The sequence below is a fragment of the Callospermophilus lateralis genome, chromosome 15 (assembly GCF_048772815.1).
Source record: "Callospermophilus lateralis isolate mCalLat2 chromosome 15, mCalLat2.hap1, whole genome shotgun sequence".
NCBI classification, from domain to species: domain Eukaryota; kingdom Metazoa; phylum Chordata; class Mammalia; order Rodentia; family Sciuridae; genus Callospermophilus; species Callospermophilus lateralis.
In genome coordinates, this window is record NC_135319.1 from 64,874,527 (window position 1) to 64,889,441 (window position 14,915).

Consider the following 14,915-nt stretch of genomic DNA (forward strand, 5'->3'; position numbering starts at 1 on the left):
TAATTACATTATTGTTAATAATGACATTAATAGTAATACAATTATACAACATCTCCATTCTTGTATTCAGAATTTGCGAATCTATTCATAAACGTAGTTTTTTTGGTGCTAGCTTTTGAATCCAGGGCCTTGTGCATGCTAGGCAAGCACTCCACCACTGAGCTACAGCCCCTTTCTATTTTTTTTATTTTGAGACAGGGTCTCAAAACAGGGTCTTGCTAAGTTGCCTAGACTGGCCTTGAACATGTGATCCCTCTGCCTCAGTCTCCTGGGTATTTGGGATCACAGGAATGCGCCGTGGTGCCTGTCTCTAAGTTTACAAAATTTTTTATATTCATTATTTCTTCTCATTCTCTACTCAACAGACCAGCAATGTAATAACAACTCCCTTTTATAGGTGAGGCTCAGAGAGGTGAAGTAGCTGCATGGATATTTCTTTTTTTAAAAATACAGATTTGTTACGTATACATATACATTAAACCATACATGTTTAAAATGTATAGACGGTGAGCTTTGATATAGGTAAACACTGGGGGAAACCACCACCACGCTCCAGTCGTGGACATAACCATAATGCCTAAAAGTTTCCCTGTGCCTTTTGTACTTCCCCTTCCCATCACCTCCCTCCCTGCCCCAGGCAGCTACTGACATGCCTTCTATGACTCTGCATCTTTAGGCTTTTATATAAATGGAATGTATGGCATATACTCTTTTTTTTTTGAGGGAGATGATATCTAGTTTCTTTTACTCAGCTTAATTACATTGAAATTCATTTATGATATTGTTGTAACAACAATTTTATCATTGAGTATATTCACTGTATAGATGTACTATAGTTTGTTTATTGATTGACATATATATTGTTTCAAATTTTTGGTTACTGTGAACATAGCTGCCATGAACATACATGTACAAGTGTTTGTGTAGATTTGCTTTAAATTGTCTTGGATGGAAACCTAGCATTGGAATGGTTCAGTCATGTGATAGGTTTATTATTTTAAAGTTGGCTATGTTTCAGGTGAAATTGGATGTGTGTGTGTGTGTGTGTGTGTGTGTGTGTGTGTGTGTGTTCGTTCTTGCTCATCCTTTGTATTAGGGAGAGTAATTCTGAACTCAGGAGAAATTAAGAAATTTCCCATCTTGTTCTATGCTCTGAAACAGTTTAACTCTACCATTTAAAAAATATTTTAGATGGTGATGGACCTTTGTTTTATTCATTTATTTATATGCAGTGCTGAGAATTGAACCCAGTGCCTCACACTCGATAGACAAGTGCTCTGCCACTGAGCCTCAGCCCCAGCCCCTTAACTCTATCATTTTATTTGTGGGTTTGATAAAATTTGTCTACAAAATAATCTTGGCTTGATGTGTTTTAGAAAATCTTTAATTTCTTTTTCTTTTTAATTCTTGCAATTTCTTTCATGGTAATTAGTTTATTCAGGTTTTTGGTGGGTCACCTACTGCTCTTCCATTGGTGCTAAATTTATTCAGGTAGTTCATCTCATCAGAATGCACAATTTTTGAGAAAAGAATTTGAAGCTTATTATATTCCCAAGAAAGGCACATAATATGTAGTCATTTGGTAAAATGAATGAATATTAATGTCTAGCGGCTACAACAAATACACCCTAAGTTTTCAGTAGCCTATTTATTATTCATATACAAATCTATCTGTTCCTCACATAATTGTTCACTGTGTGTGTTCCTGCTGGTCGGAGACTTTCCACTACAAGATGATTCAAAGACTCAGGCTTATTCCACCTTGTGGCTTTACTATTCCTTTTGCATTGAACTGGTAAGTGGAGAAAGAAGGGCAGAAGTATGTTTCTGACTTGAAATGTCTTGGTCTGCAAAGGACACTCAACATTCCCACTCACTTCTTTGGGAGTCGCATGGCCTGACCTACGAAAAGGGCTAGGGAATGTAATCCCTGGCTGGCCCAGCAACAACTCTGTACCATTGGTGTGTGTATGGGATGGGGAGGATAGGCTTTTTGGAGGACAGTTAACTGTTCCTTTCATGTGAGGGCCAAGGCTTTATTGCTGAGATTTTCATTGCCTCGCACTGTGAGACTTTTTTTCTTCTTCTTTTTTTTTTTGTGCCAGTGTTTGATGAATGGTTGTTTTCATGGCTGCCAAGAGCTGCCGAGTAAGAGTGTAACTGCAGACATTCATTTCCTTGCTGTGTTTGTCCAACAACTCCCTGTCTCGCAGCTGGAGAACTCGTTACTCATGAGTCCCTCTTTCCCAGGTACAAGAACATAAAGACGTATTTATTGAACACTGTTCTAGGGCGATGGCAGCAAACTATTGATCAAAAAATAAATGCTGGTCAGATATTAAGCTTAGATATTAGAGAAATCTAAATAGGAAAGAGAATCTGAAGACATACATCAAACTTTTTTCATTCATTTAAAATTTAATATATAATTCACACAACACAAATTGTCACATAACAATTCTCATTTTATTGTGTACGATCAAGTGGTTTTTAGTATATTCACAAGGTTGTGTGACCATCACCACTATCCAATTCCAGAACAGCTTCATCATTCCCCTAAGAAATCCTGTATCCATTGTCACTCTTTTTTTTTTTTTAAAAAAAAGAGAGAGAGAATTTTTTAATATTTATTTTTTAGTTTTCGGTGGACACAACATCTTTGTTTGTATGTGGTGCTGAGGATCGAACCCGGACTGCACGCATGCCAGGCAAGCGCACTACGGCTTGAGCCACATCCCCAGCCCATCCATTGTCACTCTTGTTTCCTTCCTTTTCCAAGCTCCAGCAGCCACTAATCTACTTGATCTCTGTGGACTGGCTTATTTTGGATGTTTCATATAAGAGTGATTGTAGAATAAACGGCCTTGAAGCCAGGCGCAGTGTCCCAGCAACCTGGGAGGCTGAGTTGGGAGGACTGAAAGTTCAACGCCAGCCTCAGCAACTTAGCAAGACCCTGTCTCAAAATAAAAAATTTTAAAAGGCTGGGCATGGGGCTGAGGCTGTAACTCAGTGGTAAAGTGCTTGCCTCGCATGTATGAGGCACTGGGTTCAATGCTCAACACTACATAAAAATAAATAAAGAGGGGCTGGGGTTATGGCTCAGTGGTTGAGTGCTCACGTAGCGCGTGTGAGGCCCTGGGTTCGATCCTCAGCACCACATAAAAATAAATAAATAAAAACAAAGGTATTGTGTCCAACTACAACTAAAAAGAAAAATAAATATTAAAAAAAGTTTAAAAAATAAATAAAGCTACTGTGTGTTCATCTACAACTAAATAAATATTAAAAAAAAAAAAAAAAGGCTGGGGATGTAGCTCAATGATAAAACACCCTGGGTTCAATCCCTCAATCCCTAGTACCAAAAAAAAAAGAAAATGAAAAAAGAATAGCTTTTTATATTTGATTACTAATTCTTTAGCATGAATTAGTACTATATTCCTTTGAATAGATAGACTACATTTTGTTTGTCCATTATTCATTAATTAAAAAGTTTTAAATAGTAGCAAAATATACAATATAGTCTACCATCTTAACTATTTTTCAAGTGTATAGTTCAGTGGTATTAAGTACTTTGATGTTGTTGAGAAACTATGATCATCATCCATCTCCAGAACTCTTCGCATCTTGCAAAACTGGAATTCTGAACCCATTAAATAATACTTCTTCATCCCCTCTCCATTTAGACCCTGGTAACCATCATGCATGCTACTTTCTGTTGTGGTGAATTTGACTACTCTTGGTACCTCAAATGAACAGAATCATACAGTATCTGTCTTTTTGTGACTGGTTTATTTCACTTGGCATAATGTTCTCTAAGTTCATTTATGTTGTAGCATGTGTCAGGATTTCTTTACAAGGCTGAAAAATGTTCCTTTGTATGCATATACTACAGTTTGTTATCTGTTCATCTGTCTATGGACACTTGAGTTGTTTCCACTTTCTTTTTCTTTTATTTTTTTCTTGTACTCAAGATCACCCAAAGGTGCTTTACCACTGACTATATCCTTAACCCTCTTTATTTTGAGAAAGGTTCTTACTAATTTTCCCAGACTGGCCTTGAACTTGCATCCTCCTGTCTCAGACTCCTGAGTCACCGGGATTGCAGGCGTGCCCCACCACACCCAGACCCATTTTTAACTAGTGTGAAAAATGCTGCTATAAATATGGGTGCATAAACATCTTTTTGAAATCCTGTTTTACACCTAAAATCCTTTTAGGTGTATATCCAGAGGTGGAATTACTAAGTCATATGGTAATATTATTTTTAATTTTTTAAGGAAAATGCTATACTATTTTTTTTTCCACAGCAGTTGTACCATTTTACATTCCCACCAACAGTGTACAAAGTTTCCAATTTCTCCATGTCCTCACCCATACTTATTCTTTTATATTTTATTCATTTATTTAATAAAATTTTTTTAGTCGTTGATGGACCTTTATTTTATTCACTTATTTATATGCAGTGCTGAGGATTAAACCCAATGCCTCACACATGCTAGGCAAGCACTCAACCACTAAGCCACAATCCCAGCCCCAGTATTTATTCATTTTATTAGAGGGGGTGCTGGGGATCGAACTCAGGGTTTTGTGCATGTGAGGCAAGCACTCTACCAACTGAGCTATATTCCCAGCCCTGCATTCATTTTTAAACAATTATTGAGTACCTACTGTGCCAGGACTCTATAGTTGGTAGAAGCTGGAGCTGCCAAGATGTTTGTTCTTGGTCTCCCTGCATGCAGGAACTCAGGGAACAGTGTGGGGAATGAAAGATGATAGGTGTCTACTGGAGAAGGAACAGACTTCTATGTAGATGCAGAGAAGGAAGTGAAGAATCACTTGGGGAGGACTTCACAAAGGAACAGACATTCAACATGGATGTGAAAGGTAAGTGGGAATTGATCAGGCAGAGGTGGAAAGGTACCCAAGCTGAGCCAGCAGCACCTGTAGCCAGCCGTCAGGATGGCCCCAGCTGGTCTCACCTCTGGCATTTATGCGCTGTATGATCCTTGTGCATATTTAATAGGACTGATCTGCAAAACCGATAGACTGTGAAAGTGATGCTGTGTGACTTGAGAATACATCATACAAGACTTTGGGCTTCTTGCCTTGCTCCCTGTGGATTTCTGGGGGAATCAAGCACATGTCATGAGGACACTCAAAAAGCCATCTAGAGAGACCCAAGTGAAGAGGATCTGGAAATTTCTGCCAGCTTGACAGTATGAGTCTGCCAGCATCAATTGTTAGTCATGTGACCAATACTCCCAAGGATCAATGCTCAGCCTCATCAAGCCTGCCAATGAGCGCTGCCCTAGCCAACATCTGACAGGAACCTCAGGAAAGTCCCTGAGCCCAAACTGCCCACCAACCTGCTCTCAATTTCTTAATCCAAACCACCCCAAACAGGAGGAGTCTGGGGGGTGTTAGCTCAGTGGTTGAGTGCTTGCCTAGCATGAAATAATGTATGTTTATTGTTGGACAGTTTAGAAATATCTTGTTACACAGTTATAACTAATAAAGCTAGAAGCGTGAAAATAGCTGGCATGTTGTGGAAATGGTGAGAAATTCATGGAGGCTGACTTGAAGGATCATAGGCAGAAATCTGAAGTTGGAGGAACTCTCTGAAATCTCAAGTTTCCCAGAAATAGGGGGCGAGGGAGCCATCTGGTGGCTGGAGGTATGCCTAGACAGTCCCCTCTCTGCTTGTTCTACTGGGCATTTCCACCTAGTATTCCTTCAAGGGACTTAGTTTACTGATGGTGGAATTTCAGGTAGTTAGGACGTCGAAGTAAACAATTTTCTTCTTTCAGTGGGGTATGGTGGCACCACGCGCCTATCATCCCAGTGACTCCAGAGGTTGAGTCAGGAAGATTGAAAGTTCAAGGTCAGCCTTGGCCATTTAGGGAGAACTTGTCCCTAAATTAGATTAAATTATTATTATTTTTTAAATAAAAAGGAGTAGGGATGTCGTTTGGTGATAGAACCCTTGCCTTGCATGTGTGAAGCCTTGGCTTCAATTCCCAGGACATTCTACATATGAGTGCTAGTGCGTGCGTGCACACATACATGCACATGCCAGCATGATATTTTTCCAAGAAGGGAGCTCACACACTGTCTGGAAAGCTTTCCCCATCCTTTTTCTTAGACTAAAGACTAAAGCTTATTTTTGCATAGACTTTTATTGTGCTCACTGCTTCATTCTGTGGCTAAGTCAAGTCAGTGTCTCTAAATGAACTAAGAGTCCACTGAGGGTGGAATTTGAGCCTTGTTTAGGTTTGTCAGTTTCATAGTAATCATTTTAAGAGATGGGCACTGTTCAGGGTTTTAGATCCAAGGAAATGTGGATTCTTCTCTCCAGGAGGTCAACCTCCAGAGTGGGCGGGAAGACATGCTGTCTAGCTAGACTACAGGGAAGAAGTGGACAGGCATGCACACTTTCAGGGAACATTCCTTGGGGACCTACCTACTTTGCCAGAAGCTGGACACATAAGAGTTCCTTCAGGACTCTCAGTCTAGTGAGACTGGCCAAGTAAACAAAGACCACTCATCTGCCAAGTGCTGGGCAGGGCCAGTACATGAAACCAAATCTGAAGGGCACCTAACTCAGTTGTGGCTGCTGATGGGGGAGGTGTCAGGTAAGTTTTCCTGAAGGGGAGAAACCTGAGCTGGGTTATGGAGGAGGAATAACAGTAGGCCAAATAAAGAATGTGGGGAAGGCCTCCTTGAACGTGCAGGAGGAACAGTCAGGAGGATTCCAAGTTTGAGCCCAGCCTCAGTTAGCATCTCAAAATAAAATATAAAAAAGGCTGGGGATGTGGCTCAGTGGTAGAACGCCCCTGGGTTCAATCCCCATACCAAAAAAAAAAAAAAAAAGGAAGGGGAGGGTGGTGAAGCTGGGTATGTAGTTCAATGGTAAAGCTCCTGGGTTTCATGCCCAATACCACAAGGGAAAAAAAAAAAAAAAAAAAAAAGAATGTCGGAAGAAAGTCTGTAGAAAGGCAGAGTAATAGAAGAAGATGTGACACATTTGGGGAACTTCCAGAAGAGTGTCCTCTGGAGATTACATGGTAGCACTGAAAACTTTCTAGTAAGAGAGTGGTGTGAACAGGATACAAAAGGGCGGGAGGGGGAAGAGTTGAGGGTGGGAGTGGAAACGTGTCCTTGGGGTTCAGAGCTAGGGCTAGGTCAGGAAAGGCGGAAGTGGAGCTTCCAGGGTTTTTTTGCTTGAGAGACCAAGGAGACTTCTGGGAGAAGACTCATTCTAAGGGAGGAGAGGCAGAGTCCAGGGTTTTTACTGGATGGGCCACAAACCTGAGACCATTCCTTTAAGGAGTAGTGGGGCCACTTCTGAGTATAGCTTAGTGGTGTGTGTAATCTGATTTGGATTTATGTGTAGTCTTTCTTGTCTGGTTTCTGGGCTGGGGTGATGAGGTTGGGTTTTGAGTAAAAATAAAAATAGTGATGATTGTTAACAATTCGTGAACACGCATGCCAGGATTTTCTATTCTTTATCTCATTTAATTCTCACCACAGCCCTTGGAAGTTGATACAATGATTATCCCCATTTTATAGTTGGAAAAACCAACCAAGTGACTCATTCAAGGAGAAACCCTCCTACTTAATTCATGTTGGGACTGGTACATGCCAGGTAATTAAAAAAGTTGACCAAAACAAAGAGCCATTTAAAAAAATTCCTACATATTGTAAACATTTAATTTTATTTTGAGATAATTATAAATTTATATATAGTAATAAGGTCTCAGAGAAATCCCATATACTATTCCCCAGTGGTAATATCTTGCAACCCTTTTTTACAGAATGCCTACTATGTAGCAAGTACCGCTCTAGTTGCTGAAGCAACAATATGGGCAACATCTGCTGACTGAAGATCTGAGATTAAATGAGAGCCTCAGGAAGAACACCTGGCATCAGAGGGAAGAGAGTGGAAGACAGATAGCATTTGAAGGGCAGGAAGAAAAATCCCAAAGAGACCTTGAAAGTAGCTGAAGGTGGTACTGCAGGATATGGAAAATGATAATCCACCAAAACTGTGTGACCTGGAGAAAGAGGGAGGAGGAAGGTAATCATTAATCCTCTCCCAGTTAATCCTTTCCTAGTAACATTGGGCCCCGTGGGAAAAAAGCAAACTTTTATCCCTTCCCAATCATAATGGGTCCTGAAGGGAGGAGGTAGATACTGAAATGCTGGGCCCTGGACTTTTACCCTTTCCTACTGCTGATGAGTCCTGGAAGGAGAAGAGCAAATAGTGAAGCTCTGGGAAACAGTGAATCCTGGAGAAGATAAGCAGTGAACACTGAGTTCTGAACTTTTCCCAGTGACAATGAGTTTTGGGCTTTTTACAACTTCTTTCCTTGTTGAGAGCCACAGCCAAAGGGGCCCCAGCAAACTTCCAGCTGCCAGCTGATGATTGGCTCACAGTGGTCCCAGAAAACTTCCAGCTGCCAGCTGACTGGCTCCTTTGTGGTAATGCTCATTGGGCTGTTTCCCCGCCCTTTCAGACCACGGAGCTGCTCATTGGGGGACTCTTTTGGCTCTGCCCACATGACCCAGCCAATCGGCCTCAAGAGCAGGAGGAGTGGGGGGGGGGTTGAGAGGCTTGAGGGAAGCTGGTGGTGGCAGCTGGGCTCTGAGGGAATTCCTGAAGAGCTTGTGTGACGCAGTGTGTGTGTGTGTTCTAAAAATAAAGTTTGTTCCTGCTTGATAAGTGGCTCGTGAATTGTGCCCAGCCAGACTGCAGCATTTGGCGGCCGTACTGGGAACGACTGAGGGTAAGTGATAAGGTAAACTGCTCGCCCCTGAGGGCAGGGTGAGAGGATGGGTAGCCATTTTAATTAAGATTCTTCTTTCATTTTGTTTCGCTTTTGTTTTAAGTTGCCTGTCCCTGGAGATGAGTGAGACGGAAGAAAAACCACTCACATCTGAGGAAAAACTATTTGCATCTGAGGAACAGATAGGGAGAAAGGATGGATGGACATTTCAGAAGGATAGAAAGGCTGTCATAATGATTTTTTGTTCCATTTTTGTTTCATTCTGTCTCGGTTTTATTTGGCGTCTTCTTGTTGGGTTGCATTATAGTAGAAATATGGGATCAGAAATTAGTAAAAAACAAACAGAAAGAGTGTTAAGTAAATTGTTAGAGGAAGGAGGCATCTCAGTAAAACCAAGAACAGTCAGGGCATACGTTGATACAATACAAAAATGTAGCCCATGGCTTTTTAAGGAGGAGTTATTAATATATCACAATGGAACCATCATGGTGAAGATTTAAGGGAAAAGTAAAAGAAAAACCCAGGAACTCTGCCAGGTGGCACATTGCCATTGTGGGCATTGGTATCTTCTTTGCTTAGTCCAAAGCCTTCAGTTCAGACAATGGTAGAGGAAGGAGAAGACATATTGATTCAAGTAAAAGAGAAGATCTCTCAAGTTAGTCAGACAGAGGAAAAAATTCAAGTAAAAGAGAAGGTCTCTCGAGCTAGTCAGACAGAGGAAGAAAGTTTAGAGCAGAAAAAGCCATCAGGGGAAAAGTTACAACAGGATTCTGCTACTAACACCTTTCTATGACCAGAGGGTGTAAGTGTCCAACCAACAGCGCCACCTCCATATGCTGGGAGGCCCCCCAATCCCCGTAGTTGATAGATGGGATCCTGAGACAGGACGTCAAAGATTAGCATGCCTTGTATTTGAACAGGCAGGAGGGCAGTGAATTCACCATGCTTTAGATTTCAAAACAGAAAAGCAGGTAAAAGAGGCTGTAATAACCTATGGTCCTCAAGCACCCTTCACTGTAAACATGGTCGAATCCATTTCCAATTTGAGCATGACACCAGCAGATTGGACTAGTATGTGTAAAGCTGTGCTAAATGGAGTACAATATCTATGGAAAGTTGCCAATGAGGAATTTTGCACGGAAACAGCTAGGCGAAATGCAGCAGCTGGTTATCCTCAGAGAAATCTAGATATGTTGTTAGGAAAGGGACCTTATGAGGATCAGCAGCAACAAATTGCATATGATCCTGCCATAAACTCACAAATTGCTGTAGATGTGGTTAGAGCATGGAAGACTTTACAAGGACATGGAGGTTTACAAGGTCAATTATCTAAGGTAATACAAGGAGCTAATGAACCTTATGCTAAATTTGAAGATAGGCTTATTCAAACAGCTACGAGAGTTTTGGGGAATATAGAACAAGCAATGCCATTAATAAAACAACTCGCTTATGAGCAAGCAAATCGTTGGTGCAGAGAGGTCATTAGACCTTGGAAACATGAAGATTTAAACACATATATTAAATTATGTAGAGACATTAATGAACAAGGGCAAGTCTTGGCAGCTGCAGTACAACAGGCTTTAGATGTCAGGCCAAAAACATGCTACAACTGTGAGCAAACAGGACATTTTAAAAGGAATTACCCCATAGAAGGAGGGTTTAACAAAACTAGGTATCAAAGGAGTAGAATACCGTGTGATCTTTTTACCACAAGTTAATCTTGGAGTCAATCCTAGAGAACTGATACCTAATCATGTTTGGCAGATGGACGACACACACTCACCAGAATTTGGAAAATTAAAATATTTGCATGTTACAGTTGATACTTCTTCCGGATTTTTGATGGGCTCCCTTCATGCCAGAGAAAAAACTAAAGATATTATAGCTCATTGCTTACAAAATTTTGCCACTGTGGGTATTTCAAAACAGTTAAAAACAGATAATGCCCCTGGTTATACTTCTACCTCTTTTAAACAATTTTGCTCATCATTTGGCATTATTCATATAACAGGAATCCCATACAATCCACAGGGACAAGTCATAGTTGAAAGAGCTCATCAAACTATTAAAATGTGATTATTAAAGCAAAAAGAGGGAATTGGGAAGGGGTATATATTCCCCAAAGATAAACTTAAAATAACCCTTTTTACTCTAAACTTTTAAAATTTGAATTCATCAGGGCTTAGTGCTGCGGAAAGTGTCCAAAAAATGTGTCCAAAAAATGTACATAAGCCCAAGGTACTTTGGAAGGATATTCTAACTGGACAATGGAAAGGTCCTGACCCAGTGATTGTCTGGAGTTGGGGGTCTGTTTGTGTCTTTCCACAGGGAGAACAGCAGCCAATTTGGATTCCAGAGAGATTAACTAAAGTGATTTCTACAGACCAAAAAGAAGATAATTTGTCTCAAATCCTTAACAGCTGATATCCAGAACTCCAGTTTGGCTATCCTTACATCTGCGACAGAACCAGGATGCTTTTTTCAATATCTATTTTATTATTGCCCTTTCCCACATCATGAAGTTCTATTTTGTTTTTTGAGCTCATACAGACCTAGGTTAATGTTTTGCTGATCAGTTCTATTTTTTGACTATAGAGTTTTTAAACATTGCAATGGAGATTTCACCTGTAAAAAGATATAAGGCCTTTACTATTATGTTATATGTTGTATGTATTATATTATGTGTGCACACTTGTGTTTTGTGTTGTATGTTTGTATGTACGTATGTCCATATATCATATGAAAAAAATGGATCCAATTTTTTTTTTTATTCACATGATTTAAATGGTTTAATTTAAATTGGGTAAACAGCTGTTGAGGATTGTTTTAATATGTGAACAAAAAAGGAGGTTAACAGATCTGTTTGTTTACTTTCACCTTTCCTTTTCAGTATATTTAATAATTTTGTTCAGGATAATGTAAATTGTTCAGAAAATTGTTTTCTTTTAGTGCCTGCTGGAATGTTACATAATTTTTTCTTTAGCCATTATTGCCAGGATTCCTATCTTCATCCCAGTGCCAGTGAAGACAAAGATAAAACCAATCTACAGCTTCTGCAATAGTTATTACTAAACTGCTTGCAGAACTTGCCTGGACTATGTATCCCTTGTATGCATTGTGAACTCACTTGTATGCATTGTGAACTATCTATTGGTGCAGCGACTTGTGGTAGTGTTGGGGTATTTTTGCTGATGGTGTCATCGGTGGTACAATTTTTCCAAAAGGAGCCATCAATTGGCTTGGTGTATTCTCCTCCCTTCTGCTTGTGGTGGTCGTTCAGCTAAAATTTGGGGGCCAACAGAGGTGAGGCAAAGAACCTCACCGCCCCCCCCCCCCCCGCTGGTACAAAGGCCTGTCCACAGGTGTGGCTGCATGCTGGACCGGTAGTCAATGATGGGTAAGATCCAATTGCAATGGTACCAACCTAAGATAGGAGGCTGATGCCTTTAGGTCAGCTCATCTGATGACAGGTAAGGACCATATGTAGTATTGGACAACCTAAGGCAGGCACAGTCCCTAAGCCATATGCTTGTTGTTTAAACAGAGAGAGGGGGAGATGTTGAAAGCCACAGCCGAAGGGGCCCCAGCAAACTTCCAGCTGCCAGCTGATGATTGGCTCACAGCGGCCCCAGCAAACTTCCAGCTGCCAGCTGATTGGCTCCTCTGTGGTGATGCTCATTGGGCTGTTTCCCCGCCCTTTCAGACCACAGAGCTGCTCATTAGGGGACTCTTTTGGCTCCGCCCACATGACCCAGCCAATCAGCCTCAAGAGCAGGAGGAGTGGGGGCAGGGTTGAGAGGCTTGTGGGAAGCTGGTGGTGGCAGTTGGGCTCTGAGGGAATTCCTGAAAAGCTCGTGTGGTGCAGTGTGTGTGTGTGTGTTCTAAAAATAAAGTTTGTTCCTGCTTGATAAATGGCTTGTGAATTGTGCCCAGCCAGACTGCGGCATTTCCTGACTGTCCAAAACCATCATGTCCTACTTCAGTCTCCAGTGATTAATTCACTCTCATTGTAACCTATAACACTCAGAGCCCTCTGTAACTAGAGGCCATTTTCTACCCAGAAAGTGAGCCCTTCCAGTGCCTGATTGATTGACTCCGCTGCAGAATAAAGAAAAGCTTGCTGATCTGTTGGAGGTCTGCTTCCATCCTGGGTATTTGTGCTTCCATAATGGCGCCCAATCCGTTTGGTTATTTTTGCTTACAGGTGTCATGAAGGCTAAGATGGACTGTGGTGCCAGGAAGGGAGAGTAGTGAAGAGTTTCTAGAGCTGCAGAGATGACCTGGGAGGAGGACTGGAAGTATACCTTGATTTAGCAGTCAGGACATCTGCAGGCAGGTACCCTAGTGGTGTGGAGGGAAGCAGGACATAGTGCAGTGAGGTGTGAGCTGGGTGAGGAAGAGGTGGGGTATACATAAGGCTCATCTCTAATACTCATGGGGATGGCGTTTCAGTCAGCTTTCCCGTTAATGTGACCAAAATATCCAACAAGAACAACTAAGAGGAGGAAAAGTTTACTTTTGGGGCTAATGGTATCAGAGGTCTCAGTCCATAGACGGGTGACCCCATTGCTCTGGGCCCAAGGTGAGGCAGCACATCATTGCAGAAAGGCCAGTGGTGGAAAGCTGCTGCCCTTGTGGCAGCAAGAAAACAGAGAGAGAATTGAGGGAGAAGGGGCTACAGGGAGGACGCACCCTCCTAGGGTATACTCCCAGCGACCTACCTTCTCTGGCCACGCCCCACCTGCCTATAGTTATCAGTCAGTCCATTCAAACTAGTTGGGACTGATTATGTTACAGCTTTCACAATCATTTTACCTCAGAATATTCTTGTACTAACAGAAGCTTTTGGGGGACACCTTATACCCAAACCATAACGATGGCAAGAGGGGGTAAATAAGAAATTTGTTATGGATGTCATCTTTAGGATGAGGGGTAAGAGTCAGTGACAGAGAAGGTTTCAGGGCCTGTTGGGTAGAGCAAGGCCTCAAGGAAGTGAGATGAGCTGGAATTTGGAGCATGGTTGAATTCTGGCTGGAGGAGCAAGTGCCTGTTTTTTTTTTCTTTTTAAAATATCTTTATTTTGTTTATTTATTTTTATGTGGTACTGAGGATGGAATCCAGTGCCTCACATGTGTGAGGCAAGTGCTCTGCCACTGACTGAGCCACAACCACAGCCCAAGAGCCTGTTTTTTTGAAAGGAGATACTTGCAGGAAGAGATGCTGATAAAGCTCCATGGCTGTTTGGAGAGGGAAGTCATTATTTCCCGCTGGGCAACCTGGGAAAGTGTGCAGACATTTGAATCCTGCTGAGATTTAGGTAGGCTAGAAAAGAAATAAAAGATGGATAGAGAGGAGACAAAAGGAAGGACAAGGAAATATAACTTTAGTCTATGAGTCTTGTGCCATAGAGTTCCTCCTACCTTTTTGGGAACTCCCTAAGCCAGTTCTCTTTCCCATTTTCAAATATCTAGGAAATCTGTAAATCTTAGAGTAAATCTGTAAATCTCTAAATAAAATACAAAATAGAGCTGGGGATGTGATTCAGTGGTCTAGTGCCCCTGAGTGCATCCTCAGTACCAAAAATATAAATAAATGAAAATAAATAAATAAATAAATAGATGAAACAAAGACATGATGTTATAAGAAACTTATAATCTATTCCAATATTATCTATTAATCAGATAATGGAGAAGACATCAACCTAAGGATCCTGAGAATTGACAAACCACCAGAAATATCACCTGATTGATCATCTTCATACACTTTCTATGCTCACCACTCACCAAGTTTCCTTTAAAATAAAAGCTTGAGAACCTCAAAAGCATCTTTCTTGAGGTGGCCTGCATTCTCCCTTGAATGTGTGTCTCTACTCCTTAAATAAATCTGTGTCTCTAACTGAAGTGTCCTTAAATTAATTTCTGTGACGTTCACCAAGAATTCTTTACACCTCCTCTGGTGATAAGATGGCGGTTGGATCTGGAAAGAAGCAAGGGTGGGGAAGGGTAGTCCAAGCAATGCAAAGAGACAGGAGTTCAAGGGGCATTTGAAGGTAACAATAGAGGCGTTGGGTTGACTGAGGTCGAGCAGCAGATGGGATCAGTAAATGCAGACCAGAGTAAGTGGTGGTAC